Below are 23056 nucleotides of genomic sequence, written 5' to 3' on the forward strand. Positions count from 1 at the left end.
AAAAAGTGTGATTTCGGGACAGCAAATTACAGTCACAACAATTAGGTGCGTGAAAATAAAAGCGAAAAGTCGAACGCGCAATAAAGAAATGGAAAGGGCACAAGAGCAAGTTAAAAGAATAAAAATGAGAAAGGAAGGCGTATAGAAAGTAGAAAGAAAAAACTGTAAAAATAAAAAGAGGCTTGGCGGGAACAACGAATGGAAACACGGAAGACGGGATAAAAGTAAATAGCATAAGTAAGAATAATCATAGAAAGGCGAGGGGGCGATTTTATTTTTAGTTTGTCGCACTCTGCCTACGTTACGGAAAGAGTTACGGTGGAGGAAGTCAGGCAATAGCCTTCAGCCCGGAAGAACCCCGCGCGGCGCGTGTTGATGACGTCAGGGGCGGTTGCTCGCCTGCTTGTGATGGCGACTTGGACCCTATAGAGTGAGTGGGGTGGTTGTTTCCTAGAAACCTCACTGTCTCTGGAAGTGAAGTGCGGGTGCTTTAACCATACCCACCCCCGGCCGGTGCCGGACCCCTGCGTGGGGCCAGCTCCTCTTCGTGCCCGCCCCGGTGCACTGGCAATGCCTCAAGGACTAGTCTTGCTCACTCTTGATGGAGGCCGGGAACCCCCACTTTTAATTTAAAAAACAACAACTTTATTTTAGCATTCTCCCTCTTAACATACCCTCCAATGCAACATATGCGGGGACGTTATAGTCCCTGGTTCTTTTGATACATCTCCCACTTTTTGGACCTGCATGATGGCTTGTACGTATATTAATAGTGAAAAGGCACTCGAAAACTGAGAACGCAGCCTTTCTTTTTCATGTTGTACTCCCCTTAAAAATTATGAATACACATTTCTGAGCGCAGTTTGTGTGAAAGTGAACAAAAAAGCTTGTGTTCCCAGGTTCTGCACCTGAACATGGATAATATCTTTAAGTGCACTGTGTCAATGACTCTAGACTCGCACTTACACTGGTCCAGACTGGGGAGGGGGGAGAGTCAGGTACTTGTGAGTACTGTTCCTGGACATGCACCGAGTCGGGACACCATACACGGGATTTCATTCCCTGACTGATCTTAACACATTCACAAACAGCCTTCCATTGCACGGAGAGCAAGTGAATTCAGCAAGCAATATACGTTTAAACGTTTATTCAGCAATTTATCCTAACGCCTGATTTCGGTAGACGGCTTGTCTATGCTAAAAATTATTTTATTTAGCTTTGTTCTTGCCTGAAACTTTGAGCAGATCGATGCAAGTTAATTGTGGAATTCAATGTTTCTGTTTTTTTTCGAATTCTTCCACTTACCTATTTCCAAATGTTGACAGGTATGTACTTCACTCTTATCCTGGGCCATTAGCCATCGCTCTCAACTGTTCGGGTCTCCAGGGAGGGTGAAATCAAGCGATGGGGAGAACGTTGTGGAGCGTGAGAACGTTTTACGAGCAGGCAATCTTGTTGAAGTCTATGGGAGGCATTTCACTGGTTGGAGAGTGAAGATGAGTCCAGTAGGGTGACCCCTCGTAATGAGGGCTGAGAATAATGCATTTGGCACCTAACGCATTGACATAGTGAATATTTGCTGTTTTGATACCACCTTCAAAATGCAGACTTTCAGCCTGCTCATGTGAAAGGTTAAGCACCTTTCTAGCACACATCCTCAAATGCAAATTACATCTCTAGTACATGCATGACACATTTGTACCTATTTTATACCTTGTCTGAAGACCTCTTGTATACAATTCCAATACTTTGGGCATGGATAAACCAAAATCTGAGGGGTAGCGGATGTGACCATCACAGGTCATTTCACATCAATAACATCACAGGAAGTGATGTCATATTCCATTTGATCTTCTGCCACCCTCCCTGCAGCAGTTTCTCAACTGTCTGTTTGTTTTATTACCTTTCCCCTCTTTCTCAACAGTTCCTGTCTCTTACCCTTCCTGTCTCCTCCGCTATATCACCGATCTCCTTTTAATATCTCCTACATACTCCTCTCTCACCTGTCTCTTTTTCGTCTTTGTCTCACCTGTTTCCCACCTCTCTTACTTCCTTTCGTTAATTACCCCTCTTAGTCGTTCCACTCTACCCCATGCCCCACTCTGTCTCCTGTATGTGGTACTCCCTTGACATTCTCAGTAGCAGCAGGAAGCACAGAAATGCCTTTTAAAGGTGTCCTCTCCTCTTCAAACAACACTAAATTGTTTTGAAAGTGTGTTGCTATGTTTAGATCCATCTGCTGCTGATAGTTTTCATGCCTTCTCACGTACACAATGTAGCTGAGAGACTAAGTAAACAAGTCTCATTGAAGCCTTGTTTAACTTCTGTTTCTAACACTGGCCTGCCCTCCTCTTAGGACAGTGAGAACCAGGGGTCGCAATTGTGGCCCCTAAATGATGTTCATTATTCAGAGTGTGTGTGCTTCTCACCATTTGCTTATGTAAATTTTGTCCACATAGTTAATACTATGCCTTTGTGTACTGCCTACTATTTCGCAACATACCATTCTTCATTATTCTTATAAAACGCTCTGTCACCCAAAAGGTCTTCGCGCTATATAAAACTCTATAAAGTATTGGCAAATCCAATAGGATTACACTCACGTTTTAAAGGCGGCACATATTGGCTTTGCCAATGCTTCTTTTACAAGGCACTTGTTATTACTGTATTGCTGTTAACTCACAAAGCTCCTCAAATGTACTTGTTTTTCAAACTTAGAAGCATGAAAAGCAATATTGGCCGCAATGAGGTTTGAACCTGTGACCATCACATTGCCTATTAATTTCCACAGAAGTAATATGGAGCCATGACTATCTCTTAACCCTTTGGATGTGTCCGACGGCCCCGGCCGTCTGACGTCACGGGTGGCGTGTGTGTCGGACGTCCGGGAGCCGTCCGATTTGCGCACGCGTGAAATTTTTCCGCATTGTGTGAACATTTCGGGCGCATTTAAAGGGTTAATGGCTGTGGCTCGTGTCACACCCAGTTCTTAGTTTGTGAATAAATGTCAGGACCCTTGTCAGGAGGCAACTGGAGCTTGCACTTCCCATTGGCTCTGCCAGCACCACCAATGACAGTAGCAACACAACTACTAACCATCATACACCTATAATTGTGACGTTTTAGACTATTTTAGGCTCCCAAACCTAGAAGAGTGGCTTAGGTGACATGTATTAATAAATTTTAAGGCATATTAAGTTAATAAACAACTGTTGTTGTGGAGCTGTCTAGATTACACAAACAACGCCATCATGTGGCAGATTGTATTAAGTGTAGGCATTTGCAACTAAGTGCTGGTGCCGAGCACCGGGAACCACCAGCTCAAATAATGCACGGACTATACTCCTGGATATAGTACGCCATAGACTCATGCAACAAAAACACTAGCATTTGACCTTCAAAAACAGACAGTTCAGCCCTTTTTTGGAAAACTGTATGTTATTGTTAATATGAAAATGTAAGCAGCAGCTGTTCTCTGATTCATTCTACTTGCCATGAAAATCCTGGCACCTATGGTTTAAAATGCAGGATCGCCTCTAAGTAGAATATCAAGTCCTGATATGTTCAACACACGGTCTGTATGTGAATTATTAGATTTTTTTTATTAGCTTTCTATTTTTTACAGCAATTTGTTAGATTTTATTGTCATTTGCACTCTACTACACATGGATGGGTAACAGTTTATTACAGGTAGGTTTTTCACGAGAGGTTCTCGGTGAGATAAAAATGAACAACAAAAGCTAATTTCGATGTGTCTATTATGTCACTCAGAACCCCAAGGTGAAAAACATCCCAGTAATTCACTTTTTACCCTTCTATAATTTGATGTTTTGTGAGGCCCTCTGTTAGACATGGGATTTCTGGCTAGCTGAGACTTGCGTCAAAGTGAGGCAGAAACCACCACTCTAGTCTGGATAAAGGAGTTACACTTCCAAAATAACCCCTGCTCACCCCCTTGGTAGCTTGGCACAAGCTGCCAGACTTATCTTAGAGGCAGTGTGTAAAGCATTTGCACATAACCAACAGTAATACAGTGTACGCACTACAAAAGGACACCACACCAGTTTAGAAAAATATCCAATTTTTATATACTTAAGACAAGACCAAATGCGATCAAAATCAACAATACTATACTTCAGTATCTTCACTTATCAAAATATGCTTTTAAAAATATGTCGATAGCTCCTTCCGGGGCTATCACGGCATCATAAACAACAAATCCAAAAACAGTTCTGGCTGACCACGGGGTCGCAGGCCAACTACGGTGTCGGTAAGACCCACATTCAGTACCTTTCAGAGATGCAGAGCGATGGGGCCCTTGAAGTCACTAGCATTGCAGGTTGAGCTCCTTTCTAATGGGATCCGGAGCGCGTCGGGTGCTGCTGGTGTGAAGCGGTGCTGCGTGCGGTGCACCCAGGTCGCGGTGCGAGCAGCGGCTCGGTGGCGGCGTCAGATGGCGGCGTCGGTGAGACCAGGGTCGCGGTGCGAGATGGAGGCGGTGCTCGTCATGGTGCTAGCAGGTCACAGTGCAAGCAGCGGAGTTGTTGTTACTGAAGCGCTGTCGTCGGCTGACGAACTGGAGTCCAAGCCTGCGGTGCAAGATGAAGGCGGTTCATCGTGTAACTTACGAGTGGTGCCCTTGAACCACGGTGAAAGCAGCGGCGTGGATTTCGGCGGGAAGTGGCGGCGTCAGGCCAGCCAAGGCGTCCTCGTGAAGCAAGGCGGTGTGGAGTCCACAGGTCGCAGTGCGAGCAGCAGCTCGGTGGCGGTGTCAACAGGCGTAGTCGGTGAGATCAGGGTCGCGGTGCGGCGTTGCAGCGGTTCCAAAGCTTCGGCGCGAGGCGGTGCGGTGCCCACAGGTCGCGTCGTAAGCAGCACCTTGGTGGCGGCATCAACAGGCGTCGTCGGTGAGACCAGGATTGCGGTGTGGTTTTGCGGCAGTGCTCTCTGCGGTGACACGGAGTCGGCAGTGGCGTCGTAGACGTTGTTGCATTGGTGTTCTTCGGGTTGCAGCACAAGACACACAGTCCCCAGTGCTGCGGGTTGAAGAACTTGAAGTCTTTGGTGTTCCTGAGACTTCAGGAACAGGGGGCAAGCTCTACATCAAGCCCTTGAAGACACTAACAAATTAGGTTGCAGAAAGTCCAGTCCAGGCCTTTCACTGCCCAAGAAGCAGCCACTGCAGGTCAGCCCATCAAAGCAGTCGTTCCTTTTCGCAGTTTCTCCGGCACTCCTTCTTGGCAGTCTTCTTGATCCAGATGAGTTCTAAAGTTCAAGGGTCTGGGACCCAGCATTTGTATCTAAAAATCCTTTGATCATTCAGGCAGAGGGTGTCTGTGTCCGGCCAAAACAAGTTGGACCTTCTCTGGCGTGAATTCCTGGCAGGAGGTGGAGACGGCTTTGTCAGAGGCAGACCAGGCCCTTTGATGTGCAAGCAGATTCCCCCCCCCTCTTTCCCCATCGTAACCAAGGACTATTTAGCCCTTTTCTGACCTACCTAGACTATCGGAAGCCACCCCGCTCCCCAGCCATCTGTCGTCCCAAAAACCAGACCGGCAATCCACATTCCAGCAGAGGCACATGAGATGACCGAGCAAAATAATACCCACTTTCTAAAAGTGGCCTTTATGAACTAAGAATGAAAAGGACACCCTTGCTAAAGGCTGCATCTTTAGACGCTGAGTTCAGGCATACCAAACTTCATTCACCTATACCTTTTTTGGGCTACGTATGTGGGTGGTACAATCGGTGCTGCAGGCCCAAGAGCAGCGGTGGACTCACAAGCCCCGGCACTTGCAGTGCCCAATACTGGGAGCTGACGAGTAAGTCGTACATCCAATCATAACACAGTTTACCACAGGAGCACCAGCGCTTTACCACTGATCAGTCGTGCGAAAAGCGCGCAGAAACATTATACCAGCCAATCCAGAGTCAAAACCGGGAGGGCAGAAAGTAAAAACTCAGGGGAAACACGCCAAAAGGTGCCAAGTCTAACACCTTCAAAATCATCTGTCCCTGATTTCAACTGTGATGTAGAAACAGAGGAGTAATATGTGACATGCTTAACATGCACCTCCACTCCCTCAACAATTGTAATAAACAGCATATTGGGCGTAGAAGATCTGCATGTATGTGTTATGCCACTCTGTTCTTTTATGTAAATTAGTTATACATAAACTTGTTTAGCCAGAGCAGAAGGAGTTAAATCTGTGCAGTGAGGCAAGTTCTCTATACCTAGGCCTAGATGTGTGATCCACTTATTAAATGTACATAATACGGTTGTACACAATGGATCATTACAGATATCTGCCAAGTTTACCAAAGTTTTAGGGGCTCATTATAAGCCTCATGTGAAACCCGATGTGGCGATTCTGCACCTGTAATTTCAGGAGTGTACGATTATTTTCAAGTGCAATATTAGCACAACCTTAAATGGTTTTGTCCCTGGATATTTGTGCTTCTATTTTGCAAATCACAGCTTTTCCCACAAAACACTTGATCGTGATCCGACAGCCTTGTTTCATTAGAACCGGATCAGGATGTACAGAAAACTCCCAAAAAGGGCAGTGGAAGCACGTACGTAGGATCCTGTATTTTGACGGACAAGTAGTGCAGATTGCTGGTGACTAAAGGGCCCCAGCACAATGAAAGTTCTCTGGACTGGGATATAGAATTATTATTGAGGAATCCATCTTATGGGGTGACCTGTATGGTGAGCGATGGCCCAATGAAGGAGGCCTGGGTGTAGTTCGCTGAGTTTTACTATGTGGAACTCTGCAAAGTTACAAATAAACTCTGCAAAGTTCCACGAGTGGCGGAGTGCAGTGCGAACTGCAGTTTGCGCTGGTATTCCTGTCGCTCGGGTAGAAATTCTATGCGAGCGGCAGCTCGTGCTCGCAAATGTACCTTTTGGGCTCGCGAACTCCTGTTCGTGATAGCGAGCCGGAAAAAAACTCTGCGTCACATCGCGAAACTGAGTTTTCTGCATTCGAGTGCGGAGAACTCTGCTAACTCCGCAAACTGAGCGAAGTTCACCACCCAGGCCTACCAATGAGACGTGGCCGCTGGTGACATTTTAACGTCGCGGGGCAGAAACAACTTAGTGTTGCATCGATCAAGCACTGAGTATTTCTCTGCTATCCCTGGACATGGTATGCAGGATATTTCATATCAGTAAATTCTAAAAAAAAAAAAAAAAAGACTAATACCAAAGCAGGGGTGGGGAATTCCTATCTCCCGATGCTCAAGACATCTAGAGGGCAAGAGGTTTTAATTTCTATGTTGGCCAAAGGACAAGTAGACAGTCTTACGGTAATCTGATACATAGCTGTTCAACCCTGTTGGTAATAGCCAGTTAATAAGTAGCTCTGCAAAGTTGATTGGCAGTGAAAGGGTCAATACAAAAGCTGGGTCCTGCACTTTAATTTCCCAAGAGCATAGGAACAACATGATGGAGCTGAGCTCAAAGCTGCACCTCTGTATAAAACATTCACAGCACTGGAGTCTTTTTGCTTTCTCCCCGAGGCTCATGTGTGGCTTCCAGGCCCTCCCCATGTTCTTTCATTTTCTTCGAGCACGAAACGAATATGGAGCTTCTTCAGCTTCAGAACAATCACATCACTGGAATGTAATGTTATCAGCCGCTTGGCTCCTGCTCTGACTTGAACCTTGTGACCTCCTGCTTTTTATTCTGTGCTTCACCCTTGGGCCTCAATCAGCCCCAACTCCTCGGCCTACAGTAAAGCGCCATGCTTTCCCTTCTCATGCAGCTTTTGCACAACCCTCCTTTGCACTCAATAGTTTCCCAATAGGGAATTCATGCAGTCCCCGGGCACACTCATGTCTGTCCTTGCACTGGGCCTCTCGTCTCACGTCATGTGTTCACCAGGGGCATCTGAACACGCTACAGCAGCTGTAGAGTTCTTGATGGGCCTCTTCTTTCTGCAGGTCCAGACAAAGGTTCATAATTGACGTGAAAGGATATATACATGGATGAATGAGTGAAAGGATGGATGTAAGGATGAATGAGTGAAAGAATGGATGGATGAGTGAATGGATGAATGGTTGACTGAAAAGGTGGATTGATGGATGAGAGAGTGGATATGAGAGTGGATGAATGGATGGTGAAGTGGGTGGATGGACGGCTGGGTAGAAGGATGGATAGATTGATGGGTAGAAGGGTGGATAATTGAGTGAAACGGTGAATGAGGTATGCATGAAAGGGTAGACGGATTGAGTAAAAAGTTGCATGGTGGGGTGGGGTGAAAGATGGAAGAGCAAAAGGATGGATGGAGGGACGAGTAAAAAGGCAAATGGATATGAGGGAAAAGAAAGATGGAGGGGTCAAAGATAGAAGAGCAAAAGGATGGATGAAGGGATGAGTGAAAGGGTGGGTATGAGTGAAAGGGTGGATGGAGGAGGTGAAATTGGATGGATGGATGAGCGAAAGGATGGATGGATGAGTGGAAGGAAGGAGGGATGGATGAGTCTGAATGATAGATTTAGAGCTGGAAGGTTAGGTTTGGAAAGGGGCATCGTGAACCCCCCTCTTTAGCAGCTACAGCGGGGATGGAGCGCTTGATGGGCCTCATCTGTCTGCATCCAGCAGTCAAAGGCCCATAATTAACGTGTAACAGTGAATGAGTGAAAGGATCGATGGATGTGTGGGTGAAAGGGTGGATAGATGTGAGTGTAAGCATAGTTTGCTAGATGGATGAATGAGTGAAAGGATGGATGAGTGACGGGATGGTGGATGGATGATGGATGTCTTGATGAAGGAAAGGGTGAAATGATAGATGGGTTGCAGGGTGGATTGATTAGTAAGCTAAAGGATGGATGAGTGAAAGGGTAAAATGATGGATGAGTGGTAGGATGGATGAGTGAAAAGGTACATTGATGGATGAGCAGGATGGATGAGCGAAAGGATGGACCAATGGCTGAGATGGATGGATGGATGGATATGGTTGGGGATAGATGGGTAGGTTTAAATATGGATGGGCGGATGGATGGAAGGACAAACAGAATGTCTGATGAAAGAATGAATGGATGCCAATGTATAGGTGAAATGCTATATATCAGTGGGTGAATGAAAGGATGAATGGGTAGATCTGAAAAAAAGAGGCAAAATAAAGAAATCACTAGTATTCGTAACCTTCTATATTATGAGCCTAACATTACCAGAGAGGCTATTATCCGAGCTCTTTTATGATGAGAGTGGTGCCATTATTTGACGGTGCACTACATGGCACCAAAGGAACACGTGGATTTCGTTACAGGACAAGTAGATTTATGAAGCTACCTGTCCCATGGACAAGTAGATATTTTATTAAATTCCACACCCCTTCCAAAGTATTATATACTCAACATGAATTAAACTAAGGCTGATGAAATGCTTGATTCCAAACCTTGACCGCCCAGACACACCCAATGTAAGCAGTGAAGGTCCAGCTCACTAAACAATCAATGCTAACATTTTCTAGGAAAAGTAAAACATATGCACTTGGCTTTTAAAACTATGAAAATTGAAATGCACTTCACCTGTCAATAATGAGATATTTGTAGTGCTGAAAGTACATCATTACCATGTGTTGTGCTAACAGTTTTTCCAGCTGCCATCTGACTGAAAGGTTTCTTACTACAATAGTGCAAACCCATAGTGCAAACTCTCTGGCAGATGGCATCTGGATTTCTGCAAACAGTGTGAACTTCTGCAAGCCGCTTATGACAGGATGCAGATTTTTACATAAAGCACGGCTCATTTGTGAATGTTGACATCTAGCTGCTGTTTTTAAGAAGATGGTAACTTGAATGCAGTGGTGGGGCACATCCTTTAGTCGAAGTGACATGCCATTTTTCCAGATGTTCTTTTCTCCTCATTTAGCAAATGATGACCAGGAGCTGGTTTCATGTGTCTCGTGCACAGCTGCCACCTTTAACCAGTCCTGGGTTTTAATCTACAAAGAGGTTGCATTCTGGGAATAGTAGTTTCGCTTTTGAATTTTACAAGTATGGGGTTCACAATTCCAAGCATGCAAAGTGTCACTCAATGCATAGGGCTACTAGACAGCTGTGCATCTATGTCATGATGCAAGAATGGATCGGACTGAGTGGTCCCTTAGTGAAAGATGCCATTTTGGGGGCAGAACTTCACGAGGGCCTAAAACGTGGAAACTGTGTAGCTTTAAGAACGATGCCGCAAAGATGCAATTGTTAACACAAAGGCAAATAAAGATCAGACCTAAGGCACTGCTCCTGAAATAGGTTAATCATTGCTGCTTTATGACCCCCCCCCCCTTCCCTGGCCGGAGCCTGCTGAAAACCGTACCTAGGATATCCAAAGTCCGTGTACACACGTCACATCAGCAGGGTTGAGATGAATTAGGCAGTATCACCTGTCTGAGGCTATATTTCTTCTCTAATGGTACAGCAGTTTGGTAAAAGGCACTCACTGTTCCTGATTGGCTGCAGCCTGTCAAACACAGTAACAAGAGGGCAGACTCCTGTTAGAAAGAAAAGTCTCTGTGATAAGCAGTGTAAAGTACTCTTGGTGTGGGGGTCTGTTGGAAATGGCCCTTGTTGCAGAGTTATCCCCAAACTTTTTTTTGCTTCTTCCTCCTATTTTTTCCTGACCTGTTTGTTTTGGTTTTAGGACTCTGGGCACTTTACAACTGCTAATCAGTGCTAATGTGCATATGCTCTCTGTGTAAACTGTGTTATGGATTGGTGTTTCCAGGATTGGTATTTGATTTACTTGTTAGTCCCTAGTAAAGTGCACAGAGTGTGCCAGGGCCAATAAATCAAATCAAATGCTACTAGTGGGCCTACAGCACTGATTGTGCCACCCACGTGAGTAGTCCTAAAAAGGTAACTCAGACCTGCCATTGCGGAGTCTGCACGCAGTTTGTAACTGCCATGTCGACTTGGCCAGTGCACACACTTGCCAGTCCCTAACCTTCCCTTTTCTTACATGTCAGGCACCCCTAAAGTAGGCCCAAAGTACCCTTGTGGGCAGGGTGCAGTGTATGTGAAAGGTAGGACATGCCCTGATGTGTGTGGCATGTCCTGATAGTTAATTACAGCCCATTTCGTTTTTCACTATTGCAAGGCTACCATAGGACAGAATGGGCAGTTTGTTTATAACATCTTATAAACATAACTGACCCTGGGAACTAGGTGGGAAAATAAAACGTAGTCTGCCTGAACTCAGAATCTAACGATGCATCTTTTAGTAAAGGTGATTTTTACATTCTGTGTTTGAAAATACCACTTTTAGGAAGTAGGTATTTTCTTGCTCAGTCATCCCGTGTGCCTCTGCTGGAATGTAGATTGCCTGTCTGGGTTTTGGACGACAGACGGCTAGGAAGCAAGGGTGGCTCCCGATAGTCTAGGTAGGTCAGGAAAAGGCTGAATAGACCTGGGCTGCGATGGGGGGGGGGGGGGAGAGGGAGGAGATTTCCTTGCACCTCAAAGGGCCTGGTCTGCCTCTGACTAGGCCTTCTCCACCCCCTGCCAGGAAATCACACCAGAGAAGGCAGAACTGGTTCTGGCTGGGCACAGACACCCTCTGCCTAGAAGATAAAAGGATTTTTGGATCCAAATACTGGGGCCCGAACCCCTGAACTTTAGAACTCTTTTGGATCAAGAAGACTGCCAAGAAGAAGAGCTGGAGAAGCTGTGAGGAGGGACTACCACTTTGCTGTGTTGGCCTGCAGTGGCTGCTTCTGTCTTGGGCAGTGAAAGGACTGGACTGAACTTTCTGCAATCTACTTTGGGAGTTTCTCCAAGGGCTTGAGGTAGAGCTTGCTCCCTGTTCAAGAAGTCTCAGGAACAACAAAGCTCTTCTGCCCGCAGCACTGGGGACTGTGTGTTTTGTGCTGCAACAGAGGAAAAATAATTAGATGATGTCTACGACGCTGCTGCAGTTTCCGTGTCCTGACGGCACCACAGAGGGCACCGCCGCAACGCAACCCTGGTCTCAGCGACGACGCCTACTGATGCCGCCATCGAGCTGCTGTTCGCACCGCAACCTGTGAGCACCGCACCGCCTCGCTTCACGCCGAAGCCTGGGCACCACAGAGAGCACTGCCACAACGCGACCCTGGTCTCACCGACGATGCCTGCTGATGCAGTCACCGAGCCGTTGCTCGCACCGCGACCTGTGGGCACCGCACTACACTCCCCCCCGCTACACGACGACTCATTGGTCTCCCGGACGACGACGTTCCACACCGAAATCAGCGCTGCTGCTTGCACCGTGGTTTACGGGCACCGCTCGTAAAGTTACGAGACGCACTGCCCTCATTCCACACCGCAGCCATGGCCTACTGACGCCGGCACCATCGACTCCAGTTCGTCAGCCGATGACAGCGCTTCAGCAATGACGACGCCACTGCTTGCACCGTGACCTGCCAGCACTGTGACGCGCACCGCCTTCATCTCGCACCGCGACCCTGGTCTCACCGATGACGCCATCTGACACTGCCACCGAGCCGACCTCAGGAACCGACGCCTGTGGACACCGTGCTTTCGGAAGCTTAACGAGAGGTCGCCGATGCCCTGCATTTCATTTGTTTGCTCACGGCGCCGTGATAGCCCCAGCCGGAGCTATCGACATCAAGGAACTATTTTTAAAGCATATTTTGATAAGTGAAATTTTTGAAGCACTGTATTGTGGATTTCTATCGTTTTTGGTCTTGTTTTAAGTATATAAAAATATTGGATATTTTTCCGAAATGGTGTGGTGTCCTTTTGTAGTGCTTACACTGTATTACTGTGTGGCCGGTTCGGTGGGAATAGGCAATAGACGAGTCTTGGTGGGATTCAAAGAAGGTTTTATTGAGTGGAACAGTCTGTCGGTACAAGTAGTACGAACGCGTACAGGACGGGGTGACCGGCTTCTCTCCCTCCTTGTCTTTCGGGTGCCGTCCTGCTCTCGCCGCCGGATCGGACTCCTTCTCCCGGGCTCTTCGGGCTCCGTCTTGCCCAGACTCCACCGAAGGGGGGTGACAAAAAACACAGAGGAGGTCTTAGTATCACGTCAATTCCTACAGACAGTAACAGGGAAGGGGGGTGAGGGATACACCGTGCTACCAGGCTGTTTCACTCCGTGAGGTGAGTGCAGGGATTACGTTACCCTAAGGGACAGCGGGTCCTCCCTTCCCAAACCGCAACCACCCAGTAACCCGACCCCGTACCTCTGTTAGCCACGCCCCTCCGGGGGAGTGGCTGGGCGAAGCGTGGGTTGCCCTCCTGGGTCCGTCGCTGCCGCAGGTCTCCAAGCAGCTCCTCGCCGTATGCTTCCCGTCTCCTCCTCCTTTCCTCCGGATACTCTCCGTCCTGAGGCGCCGCCGCCCTGGTGCTTTACCGCTTCCTCTGGTCCGTTCCCGATCCCAGCTCTGTCCGAGGTCCCAGCTGATCCGCCGCTCCGCTCCTCTCCCGCTCTACAAGCCTGTCCTCTCTTCCGGTCTTCTCCTTCTCTCCACTCCACGATTCCCTCTTGCTCCGCTCTCCTCTTCTCTTCGATTCCGCTGCTCCACGCCACTCCGCCACTCTCTTCCTCTCTGACCGCTCCTCCGGTGAATAGACACACCTGATCCGGGTTCTGGGCGTCTCTTGTAGGGAAGACCAGCCCCTCCTCCTCTTCCTCCGCGCTGGGCCAGTTAAAGGGACCGTGCTCGTATTCCTCCTCGTCGCAGCTATACTGGACGGCTCCTGGGGTCCATCCTGAGGTCTCTGACACCTGTTGAGAGAAGAGGGGGGGGTCACAGGTTATGGGCTCAGACCGGGGCGCAGGGGGGGGCGCCCCTCCTCCCGGTTACATACTGTTAGTTATGTGCAAATGCTTTACACACTGCCTCTAAGATAAGCCGGACTGCTCGTGCCAAGCTACCAAGGGTGTGAGCAGGGGTTATTTTAAGAGTGTAACTCCCTTATCCTGACTAGAGTGGTGGATGCCCTAACCTGCTAAAAATCCCATTTCTTACAGGGTCTAACGCACAGGGATTCAAGGTGCAATGCCTGATCATGCTTCATTTTTTTGATGTCACTTACCAGTATGTCACGGCCTCCCATGTGTGGGAATCAAGGGTTGTAAAATGGAAAGCCCAGCGTAATGGGGTCGTCCCCATACCAAAGTGCAACCCTTCACGAGCACCTGTGCAGGAATGATTGGCATGTGAGTGCCTGCCTGCAAGACCCTCAATCAGACCACAGCACAATGGTCAAACGGCCAGTCGTTTATGTATTGTGGAATATTGAATTTAAAAGACTGAAAAAATGTATTGGGTGAGGCCTGCAGATCAGAAGGGCAGTGCCCCACAGCCCTAAAGCACAAGCCGCCACGGCGGCAAGGAGCACTACTTGTTAGGTAGAATTTGGTATTGACGCAGGGCTACAACACCCTAATGGCAGACTTCTTTCTAATCTGCTGGCCAGAGTTATTTTTCACTCCTTTAGAGCTTGTAGTACTGTCCCCTCTTATGCCCCCTTTTTAGGTCTCGCCTGAGCCAGCGCGCATGCGTTGCTCTGCAAGGCTTCTAGTAAGCACTTTTAACTTGGACCACACGCTTTTGCATGTGCTTTTATTTTTGCTCACCTGTTATTGGCCTTTGCGTGCGTCTTTCTAAGAAAGCGCACAATTGGCCAAACACGAGTGCATGTCCCGCCTTCTCTCTCCCCTGGCCTATGGAGCTCGGGAGCAAGCAGCGGCTTTCCTCCCTTGTCATGGCTCATTAAGCACAGCGTGCACTCTTGCTCCAAACGCAGTTGCTTTCACGGACCACGCTTGTTTTATTTATTTATTTACTAGAGCGCCATAATGCCTTTCTGCACAGAACAGCCCTCCCACCTCCCAAACATCAACTAGAGCGATGCCGTGACTTGTTAATGGGTGTTTCAGGTGAGTTGGGGCGCATGAGTGAAGGTGTTCAGAAGCCAGTCACTATTGTAATTAGCACATGCACCCCACACCTCACCGTATTCAGCAGCAGCAGCATGTCTGTTTGACCAGGGCACTGTCCCCGGGTCTGGACATGTGACAGAGGTGCCACGGGCCGTAAAGCAAGAAGTAAGTGTTCCCCAGACCTTCTGCCCCGCCTCCCAGTTGGGCAGTAGAGAGCAGCCTTAATTGGGGTGCAGTGAGTCACTCGCGCCCCAAGTCCAGCGTAACTGGACCTGCTGCACTGATAATGCTGACCTTGATGCCAGCAGAGCAAGGCGATCTGTAGAGGAGACATGCACGTCCCGATGCCAGGTTGTGTCATCACGGCCGGTGTCCGGGCGGTTTCCTGGAAGAATATGAGCCCTTTTCTTTCATCGGCCAGCCCTGCGCGCAAACCTCATGAACACAGTCAAAGCGCCAACATGGCTTTACCAGCTTGTAAACGCTGGATGTCATCTCCGGGTAGGTCACCCGACACCTCAGCCCGGCTCTCACGGTCTGTGTTTTTATTCATCCTCGCAGCTGCTCGTGAAGCTGACCTTTACTGCTGCATGGTATGGCGGGTATTTATTTTATGACACTATGGCTGACAGGAGGCACACAAAGCCGCACCTAAACGTCTCCCTTCTAATTCCCATCAGAAAATGATTTCTTCTTTGATTGATGGCACAGGCCTTTGACTACTCTCAGCTCTTAAACGCTGCCTTGCCATCAGCGGCGTAACGTAAAATGATGACCCCCCCATGCAGAATATGACTAGGGCCCCTCCAGTCTCCTGTGTCTCACAGATATCTATCGACCTGTGCCTGCAAGTGGGCCCACTCCCACACACCCCTGCGCCGCAGGGGCCCATGTTGGTTCCCTACTGGTCACGATTATCATATTTAGGCTGTGCGACAAACTGAGGAAAAAAAACAGTGAAGCGAGTCAGCGAGCCGGCCGATGGGAGGCTCAGACTGCAGGGGCATTACCAGCGGACAGGGCACCACGCCTTGCTGTCTCAGGAGAGGGGCAACTTAAGACCCATCTGACAGGAAAACACGAAGCTCTGATGTATGTGCGAGCTATAAAATGGTTAAAGTAGCATCTAAAATATTCCAGGACGTCTTCTTTCGTGTCAGTTTACAAGCCTCAAGACTTTTACAGCCAGCACCATATTTATAACCACCCCTTGGTGGAGCCCGGTAAGCAGCAACGAGCTAGTAAGGCACAGTGTACACTGCAGCCAGGCGAGGGATGCAAAGTTCCTGACGGGACAATTTAATTGTCTCTTACCACCATGCCCCTCTCGCTTTGCTTAATTACGTTAGGAGACAGCCTCATAATGTAATTAATCAAAGCGAGAGGCGGAGTAGGAGTAATTTAGTTAACCAGTAAGTAACTGTAGCCTTCCTACTTATCCGCTCATGTGGGATCTGGCATGTTTTGTACCACCACCCTTTCATATTCAGACGTCTCAGACAGAGTCTCTTTAGGACTCAAAACGGCGTTATCTGGTATTGTTGAGGTATGCTAGAAGAACACAATGCTACATAAAAGGTCACATTTCTTCAAAAAGAAAATGACATGATTCTGAAAAACGTAGCTCCCATTTAAAGTCATTACTGCATTATTGTTTCAATTGTGACTTTTGTATGCCTGGTTTCATTGACCAATTAATCTTCGGCTTGTAATGGAAACACATTACACAGAGCACCTTTTCAGAAAAATCACACAACGAAAAGTAATTATATTTCTATATTGACGCAGGTCCCTGCAAAAAAATTAATTTATATCTTTGTAAATGACGAGGTTTCAGTTTATCCAGTTATCAACAATCTAAACATCCATAGAGGTTTGTAATGTGTATGTATATGGAAAATATAATGCAAGAAGATTATTTCAGTTTAGGACATTTTTAGGTCTCGCCTACGCAGCACGGAAGCGTTGCTTAGGAGAAGTCCTTTAGCATTCGCTCAGGACTTTGCTTGAAACTCGTGTATATTTTGCATTGGTTTCAATTGCCAATCGTGCACGTTTCACGTTTCCCTTGCGAGAGCGAGCAGCAGCGCCATCTGTTAGCAATTATCGCTATCACTCCCGCAAGGTAAATGCTGCACGTGCTTTAACTTTCGCGGCCACGGGCCGTGCTTGTTTAAGATTGCTGTTCCACCTAAAAATGTTCAAATGTAAATCAATACAGTGCCTATTTTACGAGCGCCATGCTTTGTTATTTGCAGCTTCAAAGTGCTGCACTTTAATTTTATTTGCGGGTGCTGCACTTTTTTCACTATTGCTCGCCAACCTCCATTTTTAAAAAATGCTCAAATTTACATTAGTGTGGCGCTGATTTTAATAGCCCAGCACTTTAATTATATTTGCAGCTTCATCTGCTCACCTTCCAGCCACCAAAACTTGGCTGCCCATTTGACGCTCTTCCCACATCTTCACCAGCGGCAAAAGCCTTTTCAAGCCATAATAATCAGCCGCTGTGCCTAGCTCCAACCTGCCCGCCTCCCGTCCTCCCCTGCAGCAGCTCATCAGCAGTCCACAACACCAGAACAAGTTGTGTGGCTGCCGGAACCCGATTCATACGAGTACTGGTTTCAGTACATATATCTTTAAAATATCAACTTACATTGTTACATAGACTCGCAAATGGTACAGTTACTCTTCATTGCGGCGCCGATTTTACAAGCGCCATGCTTTGTTATTTGCAGCTTCAAAGCGCCGCCCTTTAATTTTATTTGCGGTCGCTGCGCTTTTTTCACTATTGCTGTTCCACCTAAAAATGCTCAAAGATAAATCCATGCTGTGCCAATTTTACAACAAGTGCCATGTTAATGTTATTTGCAGCATGACCCCGTCACAAGACTAAAGCCACCACCACCACTGTAATGCCTTTCTGCACAGAGCAACCCTCCCACCTCCCAAACATCAACCAGAGCGATGCCGTGGCTTGTTATTTTTACTTCCACCACTGCCCAGTGTTTTTTTTTTATCATAGACACCTGAAATTACATCGCTCACACCTCCCTGAAGAGCGGCGCTTACTGGTGATTCTGGTAGTGTGCCACCACAGAGGTAGACACTTTTCCAGCCCATTATGTTAATCCAAAGCACAGGTCCCTGCTTTAAATTGGGTAAACTCGCGGCCATCCAGCTGCAGCTAATACTCTACCTGAGACTCTGTAAGACGCGCTGTCTATGCAAATGTTTCTTCCTCCAGAGTTCTGCAGATAACTCCTTCTCGAATTCCACGACCCAAATGTGTGGTGTGTTTGCGTGGGGTGTGGTGTGTGTGCACAAGGTTTGTTTGCACCGGGTCTGTGTGTGTTGTGCACATGTGTGTGTTTTTAGGTTTCGCCCTGGCCGTAGCAACTTCTCCGCCCAGGGCGAAATCTTATGTCCTACATATGGGGCTTTGGTCCCGCCTCTGTCTTCCATTGGCTAGCTCCATAAATGGAGGCTAGCCATTGGAAGAGATTGGATGTCAATCACGCTTTCCCCGTAAAAACGCGATTCGGGGGCGTTTCTGGGTCTTTTTTTAAGTCCCGCCCCCCACACCCTCCCTCTCGCCGTCCCGTTGTCCCTGCCTTCTCGAAGTTCTCCCGCCCGCCCACTGTCCGTGCCTCCTCCCTCCTGCCCGTCCACTGTCCGTGTTCGATGCTGTCCAATCTTTGTTTATTCCCTGCCCTCCCTCCCGTTGTCCGTGCCTTCTCCCTCCCTCCCGCCCGCCCACTGTCCGTGCCTCCTCCCTCCCGCCTGCCCACTGTCCGTGTTCGATGCTGTCCAACCTTTGTTTATTCCCCGCCCTCCCTCCCGTTGTCCGTGCCTTCTCCCTCCCGCCCGCCCGCCCACTGTCCGTGCCTCCTCCCTCCCGCCCGCCCACTGTCCGTGTTCGATGCTGTCCAGCCTTTGTTTATTACCCGCCCTCCCTCCCGTTGTCCGTGCCTTCTCCCTCCCGCCCGCCCACTGTCCGTGCCTCCTCCCTCCCGCCGCGGTCTCACGGGGAGTACGTTCACTTCGGGCTTAAGAGAGAGATAGATAGATGGGGGGATAAAAGCAGGGACGGGTGAATGGATAGATGGATTGATGAGTAGTTATGAAGGAGAACGATTTGACATGGGTACATTGACAAACATAAAAACTTCTTATGACTTTATACTTGGCCTGCAATGTGTGTGAATGGATTTCATTGCACTATAAACACTAGAAGGACGTGTTTGTGTGTGTGCACATGCGAGGGACCTGTGCTTGGTCTGTGCCAAAGCCTGTCCCCCTCCAGGAGCTGTGCGCTACATTCTGTCTGAAACACCCCCAAAAGATTCATTTGCTCACGACTGTCGTGTGTGCTCCTGTCTGTTTCCCGATATGTGCACGTCGCTTTTCTCATACTCGTATTGTGTGCGCGCGCCTTTCTACTTTTTGCACGTCGGACCGCTTTTTTCATGCGTACACGTTCACATACCACTGCCTCCTACGTCTATACATGCTCCTGATTACTGTATTTCTCTGTGCTCTCTTCACCACGCCCTATACTCCCAAATGTACACGTCATTAACTTCTACACTCCTGTATGTGCACGTCAACACTTCCTATGCTCTCATGTGTGCACCTCTTATATCCTTCTGTGTATACCTCACCTTTACGCGAACCGCTATATGAGCACACTTCCCACTATACATGCGCATATCAGTGTCTCCTGTATGTGGACATGTTACTTACTCCTGAGCGCACGTGTACCGTCTTTTATATTTCTGTATGTTCATATGCTACTGTCCTACATATGTACACACTTTGTCGCGCAGAGCGTTGATATGACCCATAATACAAAAAGTAAATGTATCCCCTCTTCCTTGGTCTGGTATTAAAAACTAGTATAATTGGGGAGCGGTGGACCCATAACACCTACGCGCCTCGGTGCCACTGCACCTGCTGCACCATCCATAGCCACGCCCCTGACCATTTCCTGTTCATGTCACTGTTTCAGATGTTCCTATGCATGCACACGGCACTCCACTACTTCCTTTGCTACTATGTCTGTGCATGCTAGTGAATCGTATGTCATAAGTGTGCACCTGCCACAGGTATACGTTTCCTTCTTATAGATGCTCATTTATCTTTGTTTCGTGTGCATAGGTAACCATCTCCCAGAGGCATAAGTGGACACATGTCACTGTCTCCTCTGTGAGTGCTGGCACTCTCTGACCTGTGTGTGCACACGTCATTGTCTCACAGATCCCCACGTGTCTGCATGCAGCCTCCCTTCACCTAGGTCTACTGAACGGGCACGTGCATATATGTGCAGGCCGCCTCTCCTTTATGTGTACTGTTCTCTGCCAGCTAGATACATGCCGATTCATCAACATATTCTTTACATCTGCGTGTACCTGCATCTCCTGTGCGCATGGAAATGCCTCTTATTTCTTCTTTCACCACCCGTGCTACCAGATGACACGCCACTGGCTCCTAAATATTTACACGTCAGAGTCTAGTGTCTTTGCATAAGAGTAGGGCACAGTCTCTTTGCATGTACCTGTCAGCCACACTGCTGTATCCGTGCTGGTCACCTGATCCTACATGTGTACATGCTACTGTCATGAATGTGCAAATGTCAGTATGTCCTATTTTTCTGCTGCGCTTCCCACGTGCACAACTATACCTGCCCCCCAACCGTGAACGTGTCACCACAACACCTATAAGTTGCCATGTTACCGGTTTTTAAACGTGTGCATGACAGTCAACAAAGCCTACTGTCGCCTTTTATGATGAGGCATAGAGTTGTTGTTTTTGTGAACGTTTGTTTCCAAACTTGCAACATGGCCGGTAGAGGTAAGCAAGCATGCACACAATTAGGAATGTTTTTTAGGTTTCGCCTGGCGTTCTGTGGGTGGGTGTGTGTGTGTGTGTGTGGCATTTGCGAGAGATTAAGCTATTGACATTGTAAATGACAATGCCATTTATTTATCTGTTTTCAAAACCAACACATAAATAAAAATGTTGTCATTTACAATGCCAATAGCTCTAACTTTTGCAAAGGCGAAACCGTTGCATTGTAAATGCTTGTTTTCTTTCCCAGAAAGTATCACTCACTACTGGTCCACAACAGGGTATCGATGTTCCCTAAAGAACGCTTTGACCTAAAACCTGCCGATGTAAAAGCTCTCTGTATCCCATTGCGCCTAGTCCACTGCTAATAAATGTGTAATTGGCTTGATTCTTTTTTACATTTTCTGCTACTACTGAGCCCAATTCTGCGTCAGACAGTTCATCTTTTAAGGGAAGTCTTCCAAGGGGGTCAATTGGGCCTTATATTTTAGGATTTAAATGTGCTGTCTGGCAATCATCAGCTGAAAACCTTGATACTGGTGTGCAGAAGTATGAATTCCCAAAGCAGTGTCCTGACTGTCTGTAGCAGAACAGGCTCTGGAAAATTGCAGCCTTGTCCATCTCACACAGTCTGCTGCTGGTTTCTCAAAGCTTCTCTATTTGCAAACCATTCGGTTATTAATTCACGGAGATAAATTTGGACTTCACTGATGGAGCAGCAAGGGCTTCCCATGACCCCAGCTGTGAGCTCGGGCGTTCTGCGGAGTGACGGACGTTAACTAGGAAGGAGTGCCCACTGGGAGCGCGCCCATGCGCGCCCCCTTTCGTGGATGCCAGGCTGTGGTAATGAAGGCCCGCTGTGATAATGCACAGTACTTCCGATGTCTGGGCCCGCTGGAGCCCCGCCGAGCTCTTCCTGGTTGTTGAGTGCAGCATCCGTTATCACTTCCACTCTGGGAGCCAGGAGCATCCTTGACCCTTCACACTCCCAGCCAGGTCCAGTTCTGTCAGGACTCATCACTGCAGAGTGCGGCCTGCTCGAGTGATTCTTCCCTACAGCACTAAGGTGCTCCAGCACAAAAGTTCACGTTACTCCTTGAACACACCGTAAAGGAGGGTTGGGGAGAATGGACAGTGAATGAGGAGCAATGTTATGTTATAATGAATTTATACCGTGCACAAATACTCGAGTGTGTCCTGGCGCGCAAAATAACAGTGACCCGATGGAGCGAAAACTTTAGCACAACTGCTTGAAAAGGAAGGTTTCAGTTGCTTTTTAAAAAGTCTGAGGTCCTGAATGTACTGTAATTCCAGGGACAGGGAGTTCCAAGCAATAGCTGCTTTAACAGACCAAGACTGCCCCCCCCAGCCGCATTCTGCGGAAACGTGGGATCACCATCCGTCGAAGGGTGGCTGAGCGCAGCGATCTGTTAGGGACATAGAAAGCAAAACGCTTCCTAATGTACATTGGTCCAAGATCGTGCAGAGCTCTGTGAGCCAAAGTAAGTACCTTAAGTTGCACTCTCTGAGCCACAGGCAGTCAATGCAGCTCGTGTAAATGCTGTCTTACGCTAGATCTTCCTGAGATGTTACACAGAAGTCTAGACGTGGCATTCTGTATGGTCTGAAGTTTTTTTTTGTAAGTATCCAGGGATTCCCACATACAGAGCATTGGCATAATCAATGCGGGAGAGAATAAGAGCACGAACGACCATTTCATTGGCCGACCTTGGAAGCATGGGGAAGAACCTTCTCAGTGACTTAAGGGTGGCAAAACAAACTCCAGTGAGTTTCTTAATTTGCACCGAAAACCGTAAGTCCTCTTCAAACCAGACGCCCAAGTTTTTTGCTGACCTTTTATCCAGCAGCAGGTGGGCCATGCCAATCTCACATTTCCAGAACTTGAAACAATAGGCCAATAGTCAATAGGTCTCGCCTTTGGGACCTTGTAAGTGTTTAGTTATCCAGCACAGTATCCTTGGTGCAACAACATCAACTGTTGCATGGCTAAACACCTATAAGGTACCAAAGGTGAGACCTATTGGCTATGCCAATGCTTGTTAGTGGTCTTTATTATCTTCTGCCTGGTTTACCCTCCATGTGCCCCTGCAGAGACCCCCCTTTAATTCTTCCTCTTTTGCCTCTCTGCTCCTCTGACTTCCTGGCCACACCCTTTCATCCATGATGGTTGTTTCTAGGGGTGGGTCTGAGAACCACTGAACTATCAGCATGGTCTGACGTAAATATGAACAAGTGAGAATGCAGAATAAGTCAAAGATTATGACGCTGCCATGACCATCCCACTAG

General features: G+C 47.8%; 1 protein-coding gene across 2 annotated transcripts in view; it reads left to right on the top strand.

The window, feature by feature from the left end:
* The first annotated feature begins 304 nt into the window (after window positions 1-304).
* The window catches only part of LOC144770807 (uncharacterized), a 156548-nt gene continuing 133796 nt past the window's right edge, over window positions 305-23056 (top strand). Inside the window, exon 1 of one of the 2 annotated variants that reach the window (XM_078655573.1) lies at window positions 305-430. The gene's annotated coding sequence lies outside the window, so the exon portion shown is untranslated. Of the gene's footprint in view, window positions 431-688; window positions 758-23056 lie in introns of those variants that run through there. The other variant, XM_078655574.1, reaches the window with a different exon arrangement.

Source organism: Lissotriton helveticus, chromosome 7 (genome assembly GCF_964261635.1).
Source record: "Lissotriton helveticus chromosome 7, aLisHel1.1, whole genome shotgun sequence".
Lineage (NCBI taxonomy): Eukaryota > Metazoa > Chordata > Amphibia > Caudata > Salamandridae > Lissotriton > Lissotriton helveticus.